Source organism: Muntiacus reevesi, chromosome 14 (assembly GCF_963930625.1).
Source record: "Muntiacus reevesi chromosome 14, mMunRee1.1, whole genome shotgun sequence".
NCBI lineage: Eukaryota > Metazoa > Chordata > Mammalia > Artiodactyla > Cervidae > Muntiacus > Muntiacus reevesi.
The window spans coordinates 62,596,575-62,606,213 of record NC_089262.1 but is presented as its reverse complement, the minus strand read 5'-3'; the positions used below and the strand labels follow the sequence as shown (position 1 = coordinate 62,606,213).

Here is a 9,639-nt window from a genome sequence, read left to right as displayed (position 1 = left end):
CGTTTTTGTGGAGCAGCCCACAGGGTCCCACATGCTGCTTTCCAGGCTGGGCCCCAGCTGGGAGCAAGGCCCATGGGGGCCCGCTCTCCAAGGGTTGACCCTTTTGTACAGGAGACAGGCCCAAACAAGCAACTGAATACACAGACACAATCATTTTAGGAAAATACAAAAGGGGGCGAGACAGAGAGGCATGGGTAGATGGTGAGAGAAGGCCTCTTGGTGTGGAGGACTTCTGAGCAGAGCCGCGGGCATTCAGCCACACCCCTGGACTCCTCCACCTCAGACCGAGGGCGTGTGGGGCCTGACAGCTCTCTGTCGGGGGTCTGTCAGGGGGCCTGTCAGGGGTCTGTGCTGTGCTTTACGAGGCATTTAGTAGCATCACTGGCCTCGACCCGTAAGATGCTGGTGGCAGCCTGCTCTCTAATGTGACAGCTGACACTGTCCCCAGATGTCAGCAGATGTTCCTGGAGGACAAAATCTCCCCGATGCAGAACTGCTGAGCTATGAGATCAGCAAAGCAGACAAATGGGCAGAAGGGATAGCAAAGCAGGCGGAGTGGGTGAGAAGCAGAGAGAAGGCTGGTTTGGCTCGAGGGCAGTGGCCCGGGGGGAGGGCGGGTGGGATTGTCAGGGCAATGGGCTCTTTTAGGACTCTCTTGAAAGTCCTCAGTAGCACGGCTCTTCGCCAGGAAATGGGCAGGCTGTGCCCAAGGACCCAGCACACACTCTAAGGTGGGCATAGCCAAGGTGCCATCAGCTGAAGGCAGGCGTCAGCATGGGGCTGTCCATGGTCACAACAGAACAGGATATTCTGGACATAAGGCCAGCAGAGCTCCTTGGAAGGCAGTGAGCACAGTGCAGGAAGGCCTCGGCCAGGCGATGTCTGGACCGCCTCACTAAGAGGAATTCAGGTGACTGAGGCCCTCACCTTCCCAGTATCCTGGCTTTTCTGTTGCCATTAGCAATCACCCCACTCCCCAGGGCCCCATCACAAACTATTTTGGTGGATTTCTAATCATGGTAGCTGCCCTAGCCTAGCCAAGGGGTTGGCATGAGACCCAAACTTGGCTATCAAATTCTTTCTTACTGGAGTTAGAATATTGGGCAGAGAAACCCACGGGCAGAGGATGGCTTGAGTCAGTTTTTCTAATGGAAATGGAACAAGGCATGTTCTTTTGTTCTGACATATTTTTTTACTCTCTCAGCTCCTTGAGAAACCATCATTTCTCTCTCTTTCAAAGCCCCCTAGTTTTTCAGCTTTTCCTTGTAATGCCCTTTTGATTGATGTTTATCTATTTAATTTACCAGTGAGTTTCTGATGCTTGAAACTGCAATTAAAATAGAAATGGTGCATTGTGAACAGGGAAAAGGGAGTGTACATTTCTGATCCATTACACTTGGTACTTGATATTAAACAAGCTGTGTATCCTTCTCTCTCCTAGCTGCAACCAGGAGCTTCTCCAGGGCTGGGACCCTGCGTTTTCCTTTCCGTACCCACATCAGTCAGCTCACAGCTGCCTTCTTATTAATTTACTTCTGGCTGTGCTGGGCCTTCGTTGCTATGCATGGGCTTCCTCTAGTTGCAGCGAGCAGGGAGCCTCTCTTCATTGCTGTGTGCGGACTCCTCACTGCAGGGACTTCTCTAGGGTACCCGGGCTTAGTCAGTGTGGCTCACAAGCTTAGCTGCCCTGCAGCATATGGGATCTTCCTGGACCAGGTATCGAACCCATGTCCAATGCATTAGCAGGTGGGTTCTTTACCACTGAACCACCAGGGAAGTCCTGGGGCTGCCTTCTTTTTGCACTCGCCTCGGCTTGTAATGACTTATTTCTCTGTTGTTCACTGTCATTTGTTCACTGTCTCCTCCCCCACTGTGCCGGAGGCCCCATGGAGGGAGAGCACATGTAGTCTTCACACACAGTGTGACCCACCAACCTGATTTGCCTTTGTCACCTGGGTTTCGGTTCTTGGTCTGCCAGTGCCGGAATCAGGAAAATCCCCAGCAAATTGAGACTGTGGTCACCCCACCACGGCAGGCACACAGGAAGTTTTCAATCACCATTCGTCCCTGACGCTCAAGAAAGGGTCATGTTGAAAAGGACTGTAGAGGCATCCCAGCATAAGACAAATTCTTTTCTTAAATTACATTTTTTCACACCTACTCTGTGCCAGGGAACCAGGTTGCCCGAAGCAGGTTGAAGGAAGGGGCGTTCCAGCAGCCAGAACTGAAAGTGCAGGTTAGAACCAGACTGAGGAGTGGCGCACATGCCAGGCTAAAGAATCTGAATGCACACAGGTGCGGCAGATTCCAAGCAGTTTAGAAGCAGGGAGGAGACCTGGAAAGAGCAATCATTTAGCAGCGATGCCTCAGCAGCATTTACCAGGATCTCTAATGAAGGAAACCTTTGCAGGAGCTGCTGAATGAGGGGATGAAACCTGAAGCCGTTTTGTCTTTTCTTCCTAGGGCGTAGTCTGGGCAGAGAGGGGTTTGGCTATTTCCTTTTTCATTCAAACACAGCCATCTGCTCAGTTCAAAATGCAGAAAATGCACTCCTCTAGAAACATACATTCATTCGTGACTATGTGGCAAATCCCACTTCTTTGCTTCTCATGGAGATCCAGGGACCTGAACTATTCCAGAGACCATCCTTAGGGTGGGTTTCACTCCTGCTCTGTCGGCAGGGGAAAAACATGGATGGGTAGCCAAGCACACTTTGGGGGGCTGAAAATCATCTGAGAAGAATATGTTTCTAATCCAGCTCCCTCATTTCAGAGAGGGGCTTCCAGGTGGTGCAGTGGTAAAGAATCTGTCTGCTAATGCAGGTGACTCAGGAGATGTGGGTTTGATCCGTGGGTCAAAAACATCCCCTGGAGTAGAAAATGGCAACCCACTCCAGTATTCTTGCCTAAAAATTCCATGAATAGAGGAGCCGGCAGGCTCCAGCCCGTGGAATCACAAAGAATCAGACACAACTAAGCATGTGTGTGGCAGTGGCGTCTCAGAGAGGGCGAAGAACCTTCCTAAAGAGACCTAACAAGTCAGAAGCGCAGAATGGGCTGTTCACACCTTACCTTTCTCAGTAAAGAGCTGAACAGCATAAAAGGGAGCCCCTAGCAGACGAGAAAGTTCTAGGAGGTGAACAGACACAGAATAAAAAGATAGAATCAGGTGGTTAGAGAGTTTTTCCTTTTTAAAGTCTTTCTCAATCCTTATTACACCAAGAAGGCTCCCACTGGGGCACTAACGTCTGTCACACCTGTCCAGATCTCCCATTTAAATGAACATCTAAAAGGCTTTATGAGCCTAGAGTCTTCAATGGGCGACCCTATTCCTCTAGAATTCAGCAATATGGCTTCATTTGAATAATACTTCTTTTTATGAGTAGCTTCTATTTGTGGCTTTCCATTTATAGTAATGAGTATGCTTCCCTTTAGAAGCAACATATTTTGAGCTTTGAATGTGAGACAAATTCAAGAAAAATAATGAGGGAAGAGGAGACCCAGTAGACCAGGGGTATACAGCTGTTGCACAATTATTGGTGGTCCTAAAACAATTGAGGCTTGAAAACAGGGGTGCAGGTCAGAGGTCCTGTGACCCCAGGCTGCTCACCTGAGCAGGTTCCATTCATGTCATTCAGCAAATGTCAAGCCTGAAATGTAAAAAGTGGCTCCTTAAATGAATTAGAGACAGAGACCCTGGAAAATGTCAGAGGATTATTCCCATGACCTTGAACAGATAAACCTACTGAGATGGGAGAGAGTAGATCTATTGTTTAACTAGGCAAAGGACCTCCTGGTGGGTAAGGGGTCTCCTTTCTAAACAAAAGGGTGGCTGGTGAATTTATATGCTTCCTATGAAAATTCACTGAAACAGTGATCATGGCAGGCATAGTGGTAGAAAGTCAGTAGCAGCCTTATTGGCACCCTGTGTTAAGTTCTGTGCTTCCGAAAGCTTCTCCCTTGATGCAAACTCCCTATAATGCTAATGCTAATATTATCTGACATTTAAGGAGCACATACTATGTGCTACGACCTCTTCAAAGTTCTCCATCCATTCATTTAATCCTAACATCAGTGCTAGGAGACAGGTATTATTACTCACATTTTACAGATGAGAAAACTGAGGTCTTGAGTAGAAGCAGATTCAAGCCCAGGCAGTCTGGTTCTAGAGCCTGCCCCCAACTATCACACTTCACAGAGGTGAGTGAGTACAGGCTTTATCTTTATCTTACAGAAGATGACTCTGGGCTTGGAGGGTAGAATAATTAACCTGAGATCACACAGCTAATGAATTGTGAAGTCAGCTAAACCACCCCCCAAGAGTAAGCAGCATTTTCCTGAAAGCAAGTCTTTTCACTAATTAACAAATGTCTATGGAGCATCTACCATGTGGGCAAGACCCCTCTTCTTGCACACACGTGCTCTTGCACTAGCCATGTACAACCGGGGGCATTGTGCCCTCCCTTCTCTCCCTCAGACAGAGAGGGGGTAGGGGGCAGGAATCTTATGACTTCTTCCTGGGGCCTCTGGGTATCTGGATGCATCCAAGGCAGATCTAAGGGCCCCAGAAACCTCACTGTGTGGCAGAATCAACCAGCCTGGGCAAAGGCTGTAGAAACTTTATTCTGGTCCCAGTTCTGACATTTTCTGCTAGAGTCTGAGCCTTCCGAATGGTCTGACTTAACTCATGGGGTTGTTGTGAAAATGCAATGGGATGACATGGCAAAAGACTTCTCTTCCTGTAAATGGCTCCACGTAAATGGTGGCCATTAGCTTGCATTGCTCTCTGTTGCATGATTTTTAAAAGAGAAATTATTGTTTGTTTCTAGTTGTCAAAATTTGGGCGTTACAGAAAAACACACAGAAACAAAGAAAAAATTGTTCATTTCCCCTCTACCCCTTGATGGTCTCTATTAACCCATTGATGTAGTTCCTTCTGGCTACGAAAATGTAAATGTAAATATAATCATTGCCTGACAAAATCCAGCAGTGTCCCATTGCACTTAGAATAAAATCCAAACTCCCTGTAAAACCTCACCTTGGCTTTCAGACTACTTATGCTGGGTGTGCCTGACTCTCCCCTACCTCTTTTCTCCCGGCTCACACACTACTTCTCTTCCTTTATTTTCTTTTCTAACACTCCAGCTGCATTGTCCTTAAAGCCTTCGGCACTCCGCCTGAAATGCTCCTCCCCAGATCCTCAGGACCAGAGGTTTTTCAATATGCGGGAGGCGATCAAACTGTCAGTTTCTCGGATCATCCCTACCTGTCCCTCAGTCTAAACTAGCCCATCTTATATCTTCTTTACGGCACTGTACTACTCTCAGGAATTACCTTGTTTATTCCCGAACATGTTCTATGTTTGTCGTCTGACTGCCTCCCAGATAATACACTCACCTCCTTGCCCTCCATCACCTAAGTGTTCAGAATATTGTCTGGGACACAGCACCTTAGCTACTTAAAAAGTGAGTGGGGAGGGCGTGGACCGCGGTGGGGCCACAGCCCGCCTGGCCTCTGCAGCCTCCGGTGGACCCCAGGGGCCCGCCCGAGGAGGTGTCCCGCCCCTGCGCGGAGCTCTGCTCTGACCTGCATCGCGCGTCCTTGGCCGCGGGCCGGGCCCCGGGCCGGCTGCGAATTCTCTGCGCTCAGAGCCGCGGCCCCCGCCGCCCGCCGCCGGACTCGGACGCGGGGCTGGTTGAGCCAACCTGTGACCTGTCCCTGGCCTTCTAGTGGCGCCTTCTCAGGTGGGAACTTCTGTCTTCCTGCTTACAGAGGAGCCCTCCCCACCAGCCAGCCCCTTCCCCGCCTGCCGTCCCCAGGATGGGCGAATTCAGGGAGAAGTCGACAATTACCTGCGGCACTATGTGTCTCAAGCACCTGCTCTTCACTTGCAACTGCTGCTTCTGGCTGGCTGGGCTGGCCGGCAGGGCCCTCAGGCGTGACTGCATCAGCCGGCTGGCCTGGAGCACCTGCCTGGCCACAGCCTGCATCCTGGTGGTGGCGGGCGCTGTCGTCATGGTGACGGGTTTTGGGCTGCTCTGCTGCCTTCAAGGAACAGAGGAACCTGCTACGTCTACAGAGGAACCTGCTACGTCTGTACTGCGTCCTTCTCCTTATCAACTTTCTGCTGGAGATCATTGCGGGAGTCCTAGCCTGTGTCTACTATCAGCAGCTGAACGCAGAGCTCAAGGAGAACCTGAAGGACACCATGGAAAAGGGGTACCCACAGCCGGGCCACAGGGGTGTGACCAGCGCTGTGGACGGGTTGCAGCAGGAGTTCTACTGTTGTGGCAGCAACAGCCTGCAGGACTGGCAGGACAGGGAGTGGATTCGCCTGGGCCAGGCAGGTGGACCTGTGGTCCCTGACAGCTGCTGCAAGACCAGCCCCCAACATCTACAGAGTGGAGGGCAGCTGCATCACCAAGCTGGAGACCCTCCTCCAGGAGCACCTGAGGGTCAGCGGGGCCGTGGGCCTGGGCATCGCCTGTGTGCGGGAGTTCAGCGTGCCCTTCACGAGCTGCTGGTACAGGAGCCTGAGGCTGGAGCACTGTTGCCCGTGTCCTCGGGAGCCAGGCCTCTGTGTTCGCCACAGCTCCTCACGATGCGGTGTCTACTGAGGCTCCTGACAGAAGGCTGCTGTGGTCCAGGACGCAGATCTACCCCCTCCCCTGCCGGGGAGACTGCATTCTGGTGCCTGGGGCCCCCACTGTGCCATCACCAGGACCTCTGGGGACCCCAGACCCCAGAGGCAGCTTCAAGTGCCTTTAGCTGCACACCAAAGTCCCAAGGCCTAAAAGGTCAGCCCCACCTATCTGCTGGGGTGGGGATTAACAAGGGTCCCCCCTCCCACCGCTGTCTTCTTTGGGCTGAAGTCATGGCCTTGGGTTGCTCCCAGGCCTGTGCGATTTGGGCAGAAATGGGCTGGCGCAGGGGGTGCCGAGCAGCAGGTGAGGAAGCCCCAAGCGCCTCCCCCCAGACCCCTCGGGTATTGGGGCCTCCTCCTTAACAGGGGAGCAGCTCCCCTGGCCAAGCCTCTGCTGCTCCCCCTGCTGCCCTCCCACCCTGCTGACCACCATCTGCAGCCTTGCATTCACTAGTTCTTTGTTGTCACCCCTCCCCCAGAGGCAGGCATCCCTCGGGTTGTATTCACTGCTGTACTCCAAGCCTAGGACTGCTCCTGCTACTTGATAGGTGCTCAATAAATGTCTGTGGAATTAAAAAAAAAGGAATGAATTTTATTAATGTACTTTCAAGCTGAGAGCATACTATATTAATGTTTTGCAACTGGATGTTTTCACTTAATATGGTGTGACCACAATGATTTTTCCCAGGTGGCTCAGTGGTAAGGAATCCTCCTGCCAAACAGAAGACCTGGGTTTGATCCCTGGGTTGGGAAGATCCCCTGGAGAAGGAAATGGAAACACACTCCAGTATTCTTGCCTGGGAAATCCCATATGGACAGAGGAGCCTGGCAGGCTACAGTCCATAGGGTTGCAAGAGAGTCAGACACGACTTAGCAACTAAACAACGACTTTTAATGGTAGTGTGGTAGTGCGTTGAATGAATATATCATCATTTTCAACTAAGTCCAAGTTATTGACTAGTTGGGACATTTCTTTCTTATTTGATTTATTTTATTGAAGTATAATTGATTTACAATGTTGTGTTAATTTCTGCTGTATAGCAAAATGATTCAGTTAGACAATCATATACATTCTTTTTCATATCCTTTTCCATTATGGTTTATCACAGGATATTGAATTTAGTACCCTGTAGGACCTTTTTGTTTATCCATCTTATATATAACAGTTTGCATTTGCTAATCCCAAACTCCCAATCCACCCCTCCCCCACTCCCCTTCCCCCTTTGCCAACCAAAGATCTGTTCTCTTTTTTGGGGTTGGAGGGGAGACATTTCTGATACTTGTATTTGCAAGTGATACTATAGTAACCATTCTTGTATGCACAGAGTTTTGCATCCCTCCATGACCATTTCCCTAGGATTAATTTCTAGCACTAAAAATTGTGGCATCAAAGGGGGAATCATATTTATCCTCTTGATATATATTGCCAGACTGTCTTGAAGAACAGTTGTATCATCTCTGAGTTTGCTTTGATGAACCTTAGCATTTGGCCTTCTTAGCGGAATCCTCTGAACACAAAGGAAGTGTCATGATCTCCTTACTTAAGGTTGAGGTCACTCAGCAAGACAGGTGATGTCTACGGCCTACAGAAACCTCGTTCATTTCCAACCACAGGTACACCTTCAGGCACTGCTGACAGGGCCAGCACGTGATTTGTAGGGATCCTCTAAGCAGTGATGCTTTAAGACTAGAAGTCGCTTCGGCTGGGCTTGAGGAGTTTATCATTCTGGAAACTGATGACAGCCTGCCCCAGCCAGATTCTGTCCCAACTGGATATTCCTCCTTTTGTGTCTAAAACAGGCCCTGGGCTCAGCCAGCTGGCCTGTCGCTGAAGCCTGCCCACACCTGACCAAGTCTTGTGTGCCTTTGCTCACCTGCTTCTCTATACTCTCTTCCATCTGCTTCCCCACGGTCTAGGGCTACTCCCCACTCCCACCTTCTTGGAGGCACCTCAGCGAGCCCCCTCCAGCCCAAAACTGCTGTCAGTCACTCTGATGACCAACCTCTCCTCTGACATTTCATCTCACTGTGCTGTGTAGACACCTCTGTGCCTGGATAAGTTGAAATCTCCAACTGAGTGTTTGCCTCCCTCTGGGAACTGGTCCATGGTAGGGATAGTCAGGCCTGGGACTGAGTCTTGACTCTGCTTTCTACTAGCTTTGTGCCTTTGGACAATGTGCCTTTGAATCCTTCTGAGCCTCAGTTTTCCCATCTGTAAAGTGGGATTATAATAGTACCTATCTGAAAGAGTTGCTCTGAGAATCCAATCTGCATAAAGTGCTTCACAGAGTGCCTGATCATGAAACAATTGCTGAAAACAATGAACAAATAGGAGCTCATGTTCATTTGGTCTCTGCCTCCACAGAGGCTGAACCAGTGATATGCACAATGTTAAAGGAAACATTTGTGGATGGAATGAACATATATAAGCCTTCACTGTGTTTGTATTTAGCCTTACTAAACAGCATCCAGGGGGACCAGAACCAGCCATCTCAGGATCTAGGGGCAAAACAAGGGAAAAGGAATCTTGTCTTTAGCGGACTTCTCAGTGAGACCTGGATCCAATGTCTTCCCTCCCCTTGTTATCTGATTTAATCCCCGCATCAACCCTGTAGGGAGACATTTTTATGTCTCTCTGACAACAAAACCTACACTTTTGGGACCATCTACTGTGTACTAGACCTAGGCAAGACACTTTTTAAAACTGTGATTTCATTGAAACCCTCACACTATTTTAGTGAGTTGAGGATAGTTATTCCTGAAGATGAAATGGGGTCAGAAAATTTAAGTATACCACCCAAGGGCTGACAAGTAGTAAGAGAAGAGAATGAGACTGGATTTGGAAAACAAACAAAAAAAAGAACCAATACCGCACCTTACCCTTCGAAAAAGCTAGAAACTTTCACTAATCACCTGACTTTTTGACATTCTCACAGAACAGAGCTCTGCATTCCGTTGGCGTTTAATCGAAAGGGGACTCCAGTTGGGTGGTGATCT

The 9,639-nt window shown here is 49.5% G+C and overlaps 1 pseudogene; it reads left to right on the top strand.

Moving 5' to 3' along the window:
• Positions 1-5,819: 5,819 nt before the first annotated feature.
• On the top strand, positions 5,820-6,616 carry LOC136146433 (CD151 antigen pseudogene; annotated as a pseudogene).
• The last annotated feature ends 3,023 nt before the right edge of the window (positions 6,617-9,639 follow it).